This window comes from Notamacropus eugenii, chromosome 2, assembly GCF_028372415.1.
Source record: "Notamacropus eugenii isolate mMacEug1 chromosome 2, mMacEug1.pri_v2, whole genome shotgun sequence".
Taxonomy (NCBI): domain Eukaryota; kingdom Metazoa; phylum Chordata; class Mammalia; order Diprotodontia; family Macropodidae; genus Notamacropus; species Notamacropus eugenii.
This window is the reverse complement of record NC_092873.1, coordinates 152,765,711-152,782,929: the sequence shown is the minus strand read 5'-3', so window position 1 is coordinate 152,782,929 and position 17,219 is coordinate 152,765,711.

Genomic DNA, 17,219 nt, shown 5'->3' with positions numbered 1-17,219 from the left:
GGAATTAATGAACTGGTTTGAGTTAGTCAAGTTGAGGACTTTTGTAGCGGTTGTAATGGTTGGTGAATATTTGGCAATCACTCAATCATTAGGCATTGATAAAGTACTTATAGTATGTGCCAGGCAATGTGCTAGACTCTGGGGAAACAAAGATATTTTCTAAAAGCAAAACTCTAAGTCTTTCCCTGAGGAAACACATCTAGTTAAGATGAGAAGAAAAATACAGGGAAGACTACAGTTCCCCTTTAGGTTGGAGAGATCTCTTCATGAACAAACAATTGATGGACGGACAAAAAAAATAATGATAGAATAAGATTCATCACCTAAATACAGTTAACTGAATTACTTAGTTACAGCTTAGCTACTCTGGTCAATACAGTGATCCAAGATAATTCCAAAGGCCTTATGATGAAAAAATGCTATCTACATCCAGAGAACGAACTGATGAAGTCTGAAGGTGAATTGAAGCATATTTTGGTTTTACTTAATTTTTCCTGTTTGTTTGCTTTTAATTTGTGTTTTCTGTCACAACATGACTAATATGGAAGTATGTTTGCACTTGTATAAACTTGTAAAATTGCTTGCCTTCTCAATGAGGGGAGGGTGAAGAGAGAATCTGGAACTCAACTTTTTTAATGAATGTTGAAAATTGTTTTTCATTTAATTGGAGGGAAAATAAGATGTCAAATAAAAAAATAACTTGTTTTGCAATACAAAGATGCCCCCAGGGTTTAACAGTTTCACAGAGGGCATAGGGACCTCATTGACTCCTCCTAGATGGTGCTATCTATACTGCAACCATGGGATGTTGTGCCAACCTGGCCATAGACATAAAAGACAACCGAGAATAAAGGAGGAATACAAACACCCCCTTTTGGCTGACTGGTTCCCTCAGAGGTTGATACACCAATAGAGCACACTAATACAATTAGAAGCAGACCACTGGGAATTGCCTGACTACTACAGTGTGCACTGACTCACTGAACCAAGAAATGAAGTATGGTATCATCCTGTCTCTCCTCTCTTTTCTTACCTTCTGCAAAAGCAAAATCCTAAAGAAGCAAATTTCACATACTCCATGAAATGTTGCACTACTTAATACATTACTAACTACTGATCTTTTCTGAGGGAAAATATACTCTTGTCTAAACAGCTGCTTCCTTCCCGTCTCCAAGTCCATGTTGTTGTTTTCTATAATACAATAACAGAAACCTTTCTAAAATATATTAGATGCTTCCCTGACTTCTTAAGCAGAGTGTACTGAATAAAATAACAATATTCTACAGTTCTTTCTGGCCTGAATTTTGGTTCATATGTGCTTTAATCAAGGCACTAAGCCTGATTTTCACTCGAATTCCCTCTGCAAAGGCAAAGGAAAATATAAATTCCCATGACATGATATCACATTACAGTAGTAGCATTTAGGGAAAATTGAAGCACAGGGTTAAATCAAGACCCATTAGCAGTACACTTCTCAGCACCCATTGTCCAAAGCTCACCTACTCCCAAACCACTGGAGATGAGAAGGCAGAGATCTAACCTGGTGTTATAATTATATACCTTCTATCAGCCCAGTACTCAAGAGAGCCACATACAGTCTGTTACAGAGAACAAAAGGTGCTATGCTCTAAACCTGCAATATTCTCCCTTCTCACAACACAAATACTGAAACAACAGGAAGCTGCCACTGTCACTACCGTTGTGGATAGATGTGGCCTCTTGGGACAGGAAGAGTGCAACTAGAAATCCCAAGTATTACCAGGAACAGTAGAACCTCCTGGAGCTGGAGTTGTCACACTACAATCGTGCCAACATCTAACCTTGGCAGGATGACAGAAGGAAAATCAAATGACCATAAAGCCCTTGGTGGGATGCATCATGCCATGTCATTTTTCTTCCCCTTGCTTCCTCTCCTTTCTAGGTCCATCATTATTTGCAAAGTGCTTATCCCCAAGATGTCCCTCAATAGCATATCCACAGTTCTGCTGGGACCAGACACATTCTCCTTAATCCCAAAGTCTTATGAAAATGTGTCAGGACCATAAAAATTCCTTATGTAATTTAAACCCTTCTTAATGGCTCAAAGCCACCACAATGAATAATAATTATTGGACTCTGCTGGAATATGCTAAGTGGCCCCATAATACTGTGGGTTTTCAATTTCCTGTTCTACTTAGGATTTCTCTATCTCCTCCTCATATGTCCTTTAGATTGTAAACTCCTTGAGACAAGGGAAAAGTTTTGGCCTTCCCCAGCACTTTATACAGTGTGTGACATTTAATAAAGGCTAGTTGACTGACTAGTCTATGTCTTTTTGTTGCTATCAGTGTGTGAGCCTATGCCAGCCCCTCTCTCACTTTCTAATTTGTTACATCATATCTGTGGTGGCCTTCAAAACAAGTGGCAAAGATTTCTGATTAATACATGTAGTAACACATGTACCTCAGGGTTCTATGGATCTCTCTAAAGGTTTCAGATGTGCTATATAGTGAGGTATAGTCAATCAAAGAGGTTCCCAATTATCAGCCTGGAATCAGTTTCCAAGTGCCAGTGAACTTAAGAGACCTTCCTATAAGTAAAATACTTATTCTTTAGCAGACAGATTTTGTAAAAATCTAATCTGTCTGCAGTAGGGCCATTCTCCTTAGTTATAGGTCATTGACTTTATTCCATATAGGAGAGGCTACCAGCTATCTAGATTGGCGTGAGTGAGGTGTTAACATTGACTTTTATGCAAACGATCAACTGAGCAAAGATTACTTTCAAAAGTATCAAATGTACAAGAATGTAAGGACAAAAGATGGGACAACACCAGATTATGTGATTCCACACATGTTCCACTTCTACTCTCCTACAGTTATGAAAGTGTGAGTACCAAAACAGATTTGGTTAGCCCTGTCAGGATGGAGAACTTTCCTGCTAGTCGTTAAGGGACTCTATCATTCATAATCATTTTCCATTTGTTGAAAACAAACACTGAAAATATGCCATGAAAACTTCCTAGAGCGTCTGTTTCTCATTTGGAGAGCTTTTCCACAAGGATGTGCTATTTCAGAAAATTCGGTCAGGGAGCAGTACCAGATTTGCTCCCTACTGTACATCATATGGTACCCCTTTGAACATGAAACGTTTCACAGTGTGGCAACAGAGAGAGAGGACATAAAGTACAATTACGTCATACTCTGTAGAGACACACATATAACACATGATTGCTAATTAATGATTATAACCTTGCTTGGTTTACATCAGATAGAGAAAAATGCATGAAACAGCTGTATCAGGTTATTAAAAATGATAGCATGGAAAGGCCTTAATAACTCAAATCATCTTCTGGTAACATGATTCACTGGAGACAACACCTACTAAGATGTATTAGCTGGGACATTTACCTAAACACCAACTGAAGTCCACATCGATTTGATTTCTTTAAAAATAGCACTCAGTGAAATATCAGTACTGGAAGTCTTTATCTTACCTTGCATTGGAGTCTATTACTTAGCATGACTCCATATTTTAGCCCAGCAATTGTTAGGCACCTGTAGTTAGAATTTATTTCTTCCAGTAACTTGTACGATGAGCTTTGAATTCTCTGGCTGGGTTAATGGGAAAGGAGCAGTTGTGAGAATAACCCAAAGCATTCTGTGATTTAAGAGTCATTCATATTAGCTTCTAAATGAATTTAAGGAGGAGTTACTACTTTTAAATATGTCATGCTTACATTAGCAGTGAAATGAGTTTGCTTTCCCTAAATGCACATCAAGTGTCAACTTAGATGGAAAGCAGCCCAGAAGGAGGAAGAGTAATAGACAGAAGCCAGGGTTTATAATGCACCCAGAAATGATACAATATATAAAAAGTATATGTGATTAATCAAGCATTTATTTATTTAGTCAGTTTAATGCTACTCTGAGATGATTACATCCTTCAGTAATACCATTCTGAATAAAGAGTATGGTCTTCTCAGACTTCCATCATCTTTAATTCAACATAAATAACTGTCAATAGATATCAAGTCAATCACAATTACTGGTTTGTAGGAAAGTGTAACAACATGGGCAGCTTGGTGGTGCAGTGGATAGGGCACTTGTCCTAGAGTCAGGAAGACCTGAGTTCAAATCCAGTCTTAGATACTTACTAGTTGTGTGACCCTGGACAAGTCATTCATCACTTTCTGCTTCAGTTTCTTCATTTGTAAGATGAGCTGGAGAAGGAAATGACAAACCACTCTAGTATCTTCGCCAAGAAAATCCCAGACGGGGTCATGAAGAGTCAGACATGACTAAAATGGTTGAACAACAGCAGGAAACTGCCCATACACAGTAAAATATATTTTTTACAAGTAGTATAATCATATCAAAACAAATGCTAATAATGATTGGTATTTATAAGAATTGAAGGTTAGATTTATGTTCTAGCTCAGGAGCCATGTCAGCATGGCATAATGCCATACTCTGAGATGAGTGACCTGGATTCAAATCTTGATGTTAATGCTTAGCAAGCATGTAACCTTGCACAAATCATTTGGCTTCTTTGAACCTTACTTTCCTCAACTGCATATAAAGGGTGAATCAAAACTACCCCCCCCCCAAAATTTAGCCTTTACACCTTAACTAGGTGACAACATGTTTAAATCTGAATATGACCCAAGGAATCACTTGATAAATGAAGAGGGGGATGAAAATCTTCTATTAGATTTGAAAGTATTGTATAAGAAGTGATTAATGGCATGCATGGTAATGTAGGGCCTTAGCAGAAAAGGCAAAAACTAAAAGCCTAACCATGACCAGCAAACTACAAAAATGCCTGGCCAAGGGCCTATTTTCTATCACCTTTGGACTGATTGCAAGTGCCACGCCCTTCTCTCTACTGTTAGTCAATAAGTCAGTCAATAAATATTTATTAATTATCCAAAATTTGCTAGGCACTGAACCAAGCTTTGGAGATACAAATACATATGTATATACATATGCATGTCTATGCACATGCATTTATGTATGCATGCATGTGCCCGTGCACATATACATGCATGTGTGTGCATATATGTATGTTGTGCATGAATATACACATATATTTACATACATATACATATGTGTGTGTATATAGGTATATAGTAACTTCCCTCAAGGAACTTAAATCTAGTGGGGGAAAAAATACATTTAAGGAAGTTCAAAGGGAGGGAAGTGGAACTTAGAGCATGGTGAAGAAGACAATCAGAGAAGTCCCAAAGTAGTTCAGCCAGTACACTGCTTACAACAGTCACTGTCCTTGCCAGTAGTCAAAATTGTTAATATTCATCCCATCCTCCTTCCTCCAAGTGTTGATCTATATGTAGGTTGACCTTGTCCCATCAAGCTTAGGTTTTAGTATTTAGAAATTTAGGATCATAGTCTAATAGATGAAGAAGCAGTCTGGGAGGTCATTTAAGTTACTCCCCATCCAACTAAAGAATTTATTTTGTTAATGGTCAGTAGTTCAGGCTCTGCTTGAATACCTCTAATAGTGAGAAACTGACTTTCAAAAAAACAACTCAGTTTGTTGTTGGAACAATTGTCAGGAAATTCTTCTTTATGTTAATGCATCAGTCATCATCATATACATTTCCCTAATGTTTTATAGGTGCAAAGAGCTTTCAGATGAATTTTCTCAAATTTGAACCTCAGTTTTAGATCATAAGGCTTAGATTAAATGTAAAAAATTTTGAAATGAAGCGATCTTACATAAGAATTGTTGCACAAGATTCATGTTCAGATAAGCTTAGGAAACCTGTACATGTTCCAGGGGACAGCTATAAATTACCAAACTAGGTAGAATCAGATTTGTTAGAAAGGTTAGTGTCATCATGGTATTCTGCTAAATTCCACTGATAATCAGGTAACTAAATGAGGAGGAACAGCTTGGGAGTATGCAAAGAGAAGAAGTTTCAGTTTAGGACTTCTCCCACTTCTACTCCATTTTGAACAGAGGACAGCCTTGAGAGCTTTGAAGAATTTAGAGGATTTTGAATTTCCTGTCTTCCCGTCAGTGTCTTAGACATGTCCTTAGATCTATTGGTCAAGTAATGTTTGTATCAGTAGCCAAGAACAGACTGTTACAAATTAAACTTTCTTAAAGAATTTATTTTTAGTATAAAAGAGAGAAAATAATTTCTAGTGACCAGGGGCTGTGAGATAACATTCTGTCACATGTACTCGCTAAGCTTGAGCCCTTGGGAAGTTTTCTGTGTTTGGAGAGGTTGAGTGACTTGTCAATCATCAAAAAGCTAGTACATGTCTGGGGCAGAATTTGAACTCAGGTCTTCCTGACTCTAAAGTCATATGGCTTGTCTCACTGTATCTAAAATGTAAGCTTATTGTTATTATCTCTCCTTTATGCCTAGTATATGAGGGAGTGCAGAGGACAGTAGTATTAGACCAGGTTGATATCCTAGTGTTTTTTTCTTTTTATATTTAATATCTGATGAATGATTACACTGGTGGATAAAATGTTTGCCTTTTTGTAACTGAATAAAAGTATTGGGATGTAAACCCATCTTCTATGGACTAACCATCATAATTCCAGGCACACACAATGTGATGACACTCATAGTAACTTTATCTCTTTTATATTTGTTTTTGCTTGTTTGTTTATTCCACTAGGTCATTGTACTTTGAGAATTTTTCACACTGTGTAGTATGGAAGTCATGCATATTCATAAGGGTGATGTCTACAAAATTACATTTGTCAAATTGTTGAGGAGTCAACGTTAAGTGTGGGTGATAGTGGGCAAAAGTTTTGCCTGTGATAATAAACTTCTAGTCTAGTTTACTTGCTGAATTCTCAAGAATTTTGGGTTTCTAGTAACAAAGGCATTTGTCATCTGTTAGTCTATGAAGGACCATGAGCTTCTGGTACATAATTCTGGCTGCTTCATGACCTTTCTTAGTTGGTATTAACTTTAATAATGGATTGAAGAGGTTATAGTGATAGCATACCGACTCTCTTCAGCAAGCCTACATTAGATGTGGGAGTGAATGGGCTATCTGAATATGTGTAAGAAATTCCAATTCTTAGAATTCTACAGCAAATACATGAAATTCAAACCCTCCCCTTAAATACCTTGCATCAAAAATCAGGAATTGGCCTTCAAATTGACTATACCTATAAAGCATTTAGGGGTGTAGGTAGGGGAGGAACAAAGAAGGGGAACAATTCCATTTTCTTCACAATAATCAATCTGGCATTATGTGACATTGAATTCACTTCCAACTTTAAATAGCATTATTTCCAAAGGAAATGTCCATACCTCAAAATGTACTCTGAGTAATAAATCAAATGCACCATGCTCAGAGCTCTAAGGGATATTCTCCTCATGGAAAAGCTATTTTCTTGGGAAACAATTAAACAACATGTACAAAGAGGGTCAAACAATATATCCCATATGTTTAGAGTGGGCAGCGAGCTGTCCCTTAAATTTTCCTGACATCAGTTGAGTAAATAAATGAAGTAGCATGGTACTAGAGGCAGATTATTGGAATTGGAGTCAAGATGGGTTCAAATTCTACTCAGTCAGTAAGTGACTGTGTAACCTTGGGGAAAATCACTTAACCTCTCTGTGCCTCAATTGCCTTATTCAGAAAATTAGGGAGTTGGACTAGATTAGCTCTAAGCTCCCTTTCAGCTCTAAATTTATGAACCTATGACCCTGACAACCACCTATATTTAAAGACATTTCCATGTGTCTTTCTATTCTACTCACAACAACTTCCTCAACCTACATTACAGTATTTGAAATGGTGTCCTCATAGATGTAGCCTAAGAAAGTTTGTTGGATTTGATGTTAGGGACACCAGGTTCAGATCATGGACCTTATTCAAATATGTACGTATATACAGACATATACATATAGCTATATGCATACATATATGTATATGGATGTATGTCACACATATGTATATAGAGATATCTGTTGTGTATTACATATGTGTATATATGCCCATAATATATGTCATATATATGTTCATATGTATGTCACAACATAAGCAAGTAGCTTCACATTACCCCTCTATGAAAGAGGGGTAATCACACATATGTTGTACAGTTTGCAGTACATTATAAGAAGAGCATTTCACAAACCTTAAAGCAATGTATGCAAACATTATCTACTATTATTTTAAATATGGTGGCCAGAATTTAGAAATCAAGAACAAATTTTATTTTTGGAAGTGACCAAATATGTAACTTGACCTTTGGAAAGAAGTCTCTAATATAAGAAATGTGATCAAGCTGGGTTATAGCTTTAGGCCAAAACTATGAGTGATCTTCTAATGTATCCCATCCAGATTTACTCTGGTGCTGTTAGAAGAATGTCTTCAAACTATGAAAGTTTTTTTTTACTGTGGACTTGAAATAAATTGGTTCTCATGACCAGTTCTATTGCTCATAGCCTTCCCAACTGTCAGTCATTGAAGTCAATCAAATAGTATTTAGTCAGCTAACATAGTCAGGTTCTATATGACAATCATTGTGCTAAAGAATGAGAATTCTTAAAGGCAAAAGACAGACCTTATTCTTGAGGAGGTCACAGTTTAATGAAGCCTATCAAAGGTAACCGTAATCTTGACATGAGTCCAAGATTATATGTATTATGAATTCCTCCTGACCTTCCTTGAACTTTGCAAAAGACTGAAGGGAGGACAAGGTAGGATATACATAAAGCTTAATAGAATGGTGGGCTCTGCACAACAACTAAAGATGAAAGAAGGGATGGATTCATAGAGAGGTGTGAGGCTAAGAAAAGAATGCTAATAGGCTGATTATTTATGTAATGTAGAAAAGACTACAGTTCATTCCCTACCATGAAGGAGTTCTCCTATGGTCTTGTTTTGGTTAGGTACTTACTTATAGGACAGTTGGTAGATCTTGGACATGTTCAAGGTCTTCTAATAATAACTTACCATGGGAATCCTATCTAACTGAGAATGAGGCAACAAAAACTGGAGGTTAGATAGTTTTGAAAGAAGAATATATTCCCAAAGGAAAGGATAGAGTTCTTACATCAGAATTCCTCACTGTGAAATTATATAGGCTGGTCATGCTAATAATAGGTGGTGTAAAAATGGAGGTCCTATTGTAGGATGTAATTATTAACTTAGAATAGGACAGGATGAGTTCCCTTACATAATTATAGATACGGATAGATTTCTTAACCAAACCAAGCATGAAATAGACAGTAAAAATTAGTCATTTGAGTACCTAAAATTAAAATACTTTTATGAATAAAACAATGACTCTCATTGGAAGATGAAATGTCAAGTGGAAAAATCTTTTAATCAAATAATATCATTAATTACAATCTGATCTTAGCAATATAAGGAATTAATGAAACTACCTGAAGTGGTATTCCCCAATGGCTAAGTGGTGAAAGGATATGAAAACCTAACTTTAAAAAGAAAATTGGAAACTAAAAAAATTAAAATTAAAACTACTCTGACTTTTCACTTAATAAAAAAGTCAAACATGACATAGGAATGATAGTTGATCATTGTAAGCAGCATATAGTCTTATATTTTGCTGGCATGTTACAGATAGCTAGGCAGACTGGAGTCCAAAACCAGTCTCAGACTTCTGGGAAAATCATTTAATCTCTGTTCTCCTTAGATAAAAATAGCCAAATTGAGCCATATGTTTAAGACTTTTGATGAGCTTGAATTGGTCCAAATATCCTGAATATTAATTTGAAATCATAGGAAGGAAGAAAGGAAGGAAGGAAGGAAAGAAGGGAAGGAAGAAGAGGACTTAAGAGGGGGAGGAAGGAAGGAAGAGAGGGAGAAAGAAATGAAGGAAAAATGCCACAATCTGTGAAGGAAATTAAATATACACTATATAATGTATCTCCCACTCAGAATAAGGAGATTGCTCCAATCACAACATGTCAACATCTCAGTTCTCTGCCACAGGATTTTGCTGTCTCTTATTAACACTGATGTTACTATCCCTGTTCTGATCAACTGTGGGGGAGGGAGGGTTCCATTTTGTCAATTAGAGAGAAATTCATAATTCAGTTTTCCAAGACAGATAATGATCAATTTTCAAAATGAAAATGACCAAGAAAAATTGTCAGAAAGTCAAGTTTGGAAAAAATAAATCACATGCAATAAAGTACCATTAAAATATACCTAGATTCTTCAGTGGTTACATCAGAAAATGGGCAAAGTCAGTAAATGCAGATAGATAAATAACTATATATAGAAATGTACGTATGTATTACATCTAAATCTACATAAATACAGATACACACATGGATTGAAAATAGGATTGGATCCACAAAGTGCATATCCTATAAAACTGAACTTGAGAGCAGATAGACAAAAAGCAAGAAACTGAACTGTTACTAACAATAAACCCACAAGATAAAAAGATCTGTATGTTACGAGTGAGTGTAGGGAGGAAGAAGAATTCAAATCAATAGAATATTATGTTATCAGTGAAATAAAATGATAATACATTTATCATCTTTAGATAACTTTCAATATGACATATAAACTATTCTGAAAGAAATAAAAATTCATATTTGAAATGAAAACATTATTCAAAATTGACAAAACTCTTAGAATTATAAATAATAACACACATCTGAGGGGAGGTACATTGATTATTTGAACCACAAAACATTTCCATTTAACCAAAAGGGAGTCAAACAACAGCCATTAGTTTAAAGGGGAAAAAAGTGGTTGCTCTAGTACTTGAATATCTTTGTGTGGTTAAGTCTTAGCCCAGACCTATGATTTCATTGGTATAAAGAACTCCCACTGAGGGAATTCCCTCTGTCTTAACCAGGTAAAATTTATATTAGTAATATGAGAATCATTCAATAATAGGAAAACAATAGTAAATGGAAAAAAGGTCAATGTATATGAACAATTTATTTTAAAATGGAGGCATACATTATAAATATTGAAATTTAAATGTACAACTTCATTTAAAATCAAAGATAAATAAATGAAAACTGCCTTGAAATGTAACTACAAAGTCTACCCATTGGCAAAAATAACTAAAAATGACAAAGCAGGAATTTTTCTCTGTATTTCACTCGATTTTGTTCAAGGGTATGAAAATTAAAATATGCATGTATATCATCCAGGCTCAATAATTGGATTACGCAGTATTCAAAATATAACTTCATAGTAACAATTGTGACGTAAAAAATAGTATCTGATTAAAATTTTCTATGATCCAAGAGTCTCCATCTTGTCACACAAGAAACTCATTCCTATAACTGCAGGAACTCGTCATTGTGGCTTTTTTCCCATGAAATTGTCACTTAAGTGAAAACTGGTTGGGCCCTCACAGTTACTTAATCACAAATTCAGGGGAAAATCTGCATAGGTAATGCAATGTTTCATCTTTGTGGCTTTCTCAGAGACTTTTCTTCCATTGGTATACTTTTCTGAACATGGACCCATCTCAGTGTTTGATCAAAAGTGATGGGAAGTTTCAATTTAGGCACCTAGTTTAAGTATATATACGAATATTTTTTATGAATGTGTGATTTTTATCAGCATAGGGAATTCCTGCTGCAGAAATTTCTTTCACCAACACATTATGATTGAGTAGATAAGTTAGAGAATAAGAACTGAAGTACATAGAGGCCCTTGTCAAGGATCCTGCACAAGGGTGTGTTCATATATACGTTTAATGACTGGATCTTCAGGCAAAGTCAAATGTGCATTAGATGCAATTGTAATTGCATTCTGCATTATTAACAATTTCTCCATCACTTTCTTAGGTCTGGATGATCAACAAGACAATAAATCAAGCTCTTACCTGTACAATTTGCTGATTTCCAAGGTGTAAATGTTCACACTGAAAATCTAACATTCAGATCTTATGAGCCTGTATGAATCAGTTCCAGCACACCAATGATAGCATGGCTAATAAGTGTAACAGGCGATACTTGAAACTAGATCTTTCTCAACAGGCGCATAGTACTGTATATTCTATGACCCTACTTTTTTCCCTTCCTTGATAAACTTGCAGGCATAGTGGTGGTCATTGACGAGGCTAGAGGTCTTGATAACCATCCTCCCACTTGCCGAAGTTTCCTATGAATATGATGACCTTGAGGAATTCTTCAATGTATGAATTTGAGCATTGGTTAATACATACAAACTTCTCATCTCTCTGAATGAAGGTGAATAAAAAGTTAGTCAAAACAACTTAAAAGTTTTATCTTCCTTATGCTTCAGTCACAAATGATAATCAGAATAGCTGATTGTTAGAAGGCTTTTAAACATATTTTTCAGTAATATTATTTGGAAATATTATGGTAAATTACAAATGACTCAGTCCACTTCAGATGAAATCATATCTTTTTTTCCCCTCTCACTCTCCTTCAGTCAAGTAATTATAGTCACAAAGGTATCTTGCTGATTACCCAATTTCATTGATACTTCTAGCATGTTGGAAGCAACCGTGAATAAATGTTTTTGATTTTCATTGCTCTGATTTGATTAACAAGCTTAAATGGAACACATTATCATAAACATCTCAGCAAGTGTGGCCATATGGCCCTGGTTTTTATCACATTTGCCAGTACCAAGAATAACAGTGACAATTAGATTAAAAAATAAAATAGCACATACAAAACTGTTATTGTAAATATTGAATCCTGTGTCATCTTTTATCCCAGTAAAACAAGAACTTTAAAATGAGTCAATATATCCATCCTTATTTTCTCTAAAAATTGCATAATGTGATTGTACACAAAAGCTGATCTTCAAAGAATTCTACTGGAAGAGATAGTTCTTTATTTTCCAGTCACTTAACTAAACCAAAACATTAACCTTCAAATAAATACACACATGTACATACATATTTATATGCACACACACACCTATATTTATCCACATATATGTATACTCACATATGCATAAAATGTATATATTTAATATAAGTAAATAAATTTAGTGATTGTTATTAACCATCAAATAGTAAGAGATTGCTATTTGCAATTTATATTTATTATAAATATTGCTTATTAATTATACATATATATATATATATATGTGTCCATACATATTTAGAAAGGAACTGATATTCTCCATTTCTGTTGTGATAGTTCTCAAAGAGCCCTGGAGCACATCATTATATCATCAATAAATTCCAATGAGGGGAAAATTAGAGAATATAGAGTAATCTAGTACTTAACCTCTCCCAGTATTGCTACTATTGTGACAAATAAACAGAGTTTAAATATTGAAACAAATCATGTCTTCCCATTCAAAGAGGATGTAAGCCCCAAATCACTCAGACATGTGAATTAAGATGCTTTTCCAATCATGAGAGAGGGCTTATACCAACATAGGTTTATTCTCACACCTACTATCCCTTTTAACTAACAGCATGAATTTTGCCAGGCAGCTGGATAAAGATTAAAGATACAGTCTCTGGTTATCAATCATATTTTTCTCAGAATAAAGTCAACTGATTCCCATAGAGACTAAACTTATGAACCTAGCCTCATCAATACCATCTTCAAATATTGGCAATTATTGACATTTTCTCTCCAGTATGCACTCCTGACTCATCTCCATAGAAGGTGTCTACTCTGCTGCAGAAACCTCTTAATCCTGGATGCAAACTTCATCACTTTACCAGTTCTCATACTGGAAGTAATATACACCTCTGTAGCCTCTCCTTCTAATTGACTAATTCCTGCCAGAACCTTTATTTGAAGGAGGGTGTTCAACCATGATCTAACCAACCACGTCTTCATTCCTTTTCAGGATGAACTCCTGGCTCATAATGAGGTTTTGTCTACTACAGTCTATTACTCCTTTTCAGCTTCTTTTTATATGTCTTATTCCCATTAGAATGTGAGTTGCATGATGGCAGAGACTTTTATTTCTATTTGTATTTTTATTCACGATATTTAGCACCATGTACATACTAAGCATTTAATAAATGCTCATTGACCTGGCTGTTAATTCTACTGGAGTGCTCATTACAGATATATTCATAGCAAAATAGTGGTTCTGAGTGACATATTAACTATTCTAACAACCCCAGATAGATGTAAATTTCCACATAGGAAGGAAAGGGCCTCATGAAGGCTGTGGTACTACTTTTCTAAATGTCCCATTGTTTTCTTCATATGAAATGAGCAACCTACAAGTGTTTGAACAAACACTTGTAATTATTGCAGCCTTCAGACTGAAATATTGAGACTTACTATATCAGTTGACTATTCTGGTACCAAATTTAGCCCAGGATTAAAAGAACCTAACACAGAAGGCTGTGGTAGGTTAATATACAATTCCCAATCCAAAATATGACAGAACACAGTTTACAGTAGTCTCCAGAGAAATCCCTCCTCCTTCTCTATTCCAAGACTCAACATCCCTGCGGTCTTATATAGTGAACCATACTGGCTGTTGAAGATACCTGAAGGCTCTTTAATAATGCTTTGTACAAGTATCTTATTATTGCCATAAAGGAGAAAACCATTTTTTGCAATGAGAGTATGAAAGTAGAAAAATTGTGATGACCAACAAAAGGAATTCTTTATACATTCCCCCTACCAGGGAAAAGTGCATCATGAAAATTAGATCCTTGTATTCTGCCATTTGAATTACATGAAAGTAGTGTGGTATAATGGAAAGAGGGTAGACCTCTGAATCTGGAAGACCTGGGCCCACGTGTTGCCTGTGACTTGCTAAACACGTGAGCCTAGACAAATTACTTAACCCCTCACATGTTCTAAGACTGTAAGTTACACATAAGTCACCTGTTTTTTGAGTATAAGTATGATACCACCTCATAACAATACTTATGCATTAAATAAAATGTATTATATTAAAAACATAACCCATTACATTGCAATATAACTGTCAAAATGTTAAAAAAAAAACATTCATGGATCTCAGGTTAAGAACCTCTTCATTGGTGTCCTGTGAGAAATAATACGAATGGAGGACTATAAATTTCATCTCATCCCCAGAATTTAGCACATTGCCTTGCACATAGTTAGCTCTTAACAAAAACTGATTCCACATTAAAAGGATGGTCATGGAAAATTAAAAGTGTCCAGTGACAGCTGAGAACATTGTCAAATTCAAAGAGTCTCTGAGGCAATAACTATAACCAGATGCTAATAATTATGAACCATAATGAAAATCACTGGTCTAGTCATCCCCCGTTTCCCTACACACACTCACACACACACACATGCATGCACACACGCATGCAGGCACACACACACAAACTTCAACAGAAAGCTCATGTGAGAAAATCAATTTACAATGCTGAAATTATACAAGAGAAAAGAAAAAAATCTAAAGAAAAAGCCTATACCATATACTTGAAGCATGAAATCTCAGCACTAAGGAGCTTTAGCACTCTTCCTGGAAACTCCTGAATTCACATGGAGTCAAAGCAGAGATGATTTTTTTTTTCCTAATGAACTACTCATAGTCACTGATATACTTATAACTTCTTGCACTCTACTTTCATTCTTGAATCAATAACCTTCTGTCTATCCTCTGAACTTTTCCACCTCTCAGACAGTGAGATGGGAGGCTATATAATAAGCACCTAGTACTTTTCTTTTAGTTTATGCAGATCCCATCCTCATCACCATAATGTATCCGTAAGCATCCCAACATACACAGAGGGGCCTGCTATCATGGGTTCTTAGATCTGCATTTCTAAAAGCAAAGGTAGCTCTGGAGGGGTCAACAATCACGTTAATCAAGCATATGTATCATTCACTTAGTTAAAGGGGAAAAGTCAGCACCCTGAACTTCAGAGATAATACAGAGAAATCAAAGGTCAACAGACATACTTCCAAAAGTCTGACAGATCAACAGACAGATCCAACTGTCTGACAATAGTTACCAGAGAGGGATGCACCAACATCTGGGTTTTCAAAGCCAGGAGCCTCATTAGTAACTTCTCAGTGTCTCATCTGGCCAAAAGAACACTTATAGTCAGTAAGCCCCAAAGTAAAACTTCACCCTCAGAGTATTTATACATTGTTTGGAGCTAGAGGACATCACAACACTTGAGAACCAGTGCCTAATTAACAAAAGGTGTGGGCCTTCCTACAAATCTTCCCAGGTCCATTGATGGCTAGGGAAGATCTTCTTTAATCACATTAAAATAATTAGCTATACAAATACATATATTGTTTCTACTTAAAGAAACTCTAGTTTCTGTACTTTACTCCTAGTAAAGACTCTTTGTTGGTAAAGGCAAGATTCAGTCAGAGGCATTTGATTACACTAAAGCAAAAACAACAAAAGCATATGTATTGCTTGCCATTACAGAGGCTGAGGGGAAAATTTCCATGCCCACCATCAAATAAGAAAGAAATTACTTTAAAAATAATATTCATGCTAGGAAGCAGCGTCTTTATAGGCTAATAATATTAGGCCTTATATATAGCTAATTAGGTAGGGAACGGGAGGTGGGTGGGGTGAAGATGGTATATTCTAATGCATCACATTTCCAAATCTGTCTTCATTATGCTTGAAACAAGATTTAAGTGACAACTTAAAACCTCTCTAGATAGATAGGCAGGTAGATAGGTAGGTAGATACATAGATACACACACACACACACACACACACACATATATATATATACATATACACATGTTCGTATATGCTTGCATATACAAATACATATATGTATACACACAAAAGATCATGAGATCATAGATTCAGAAACGGAAGATACCTCAGAAACCATCTAGTCTAACTGTTTCATTTAATAGATAGAGAAGTTGCGGCCATGAGATGAAGTGACTTTCATTTTATATGAAACAGACAAAATGCATGTCATTAAATAAATACAAGGTAATTTGAGGAGGGAGAGAAAAATAACAAATGGTAGAGTGACATGATCAGGGGAAGAATTACAGAGGAGATGACATCTGAGCTCAGCTTTAAAATAACAGTGTTATACTAAGTGGAAGTGAGGGAAGAGTACATTACAAATATAGGGGATACTTTGAATAGGCTCATGAAGTCCAGAGACATAATTTTTACTAATGTTATGACCACCATATCGACTGGTGAATAGGTTGTCAAAATACAAACTAAGTTAACAAAGTCAATAGGATATAATAGAGAGTAGAAAGGAAGGATAGTTGGAGAGGCAACATCTGATTCAGAATGATATAGGTTGAAGTCATGGTTTTGACACATATTGGCTGTGCAACCTGGGACATCTTTTAACTT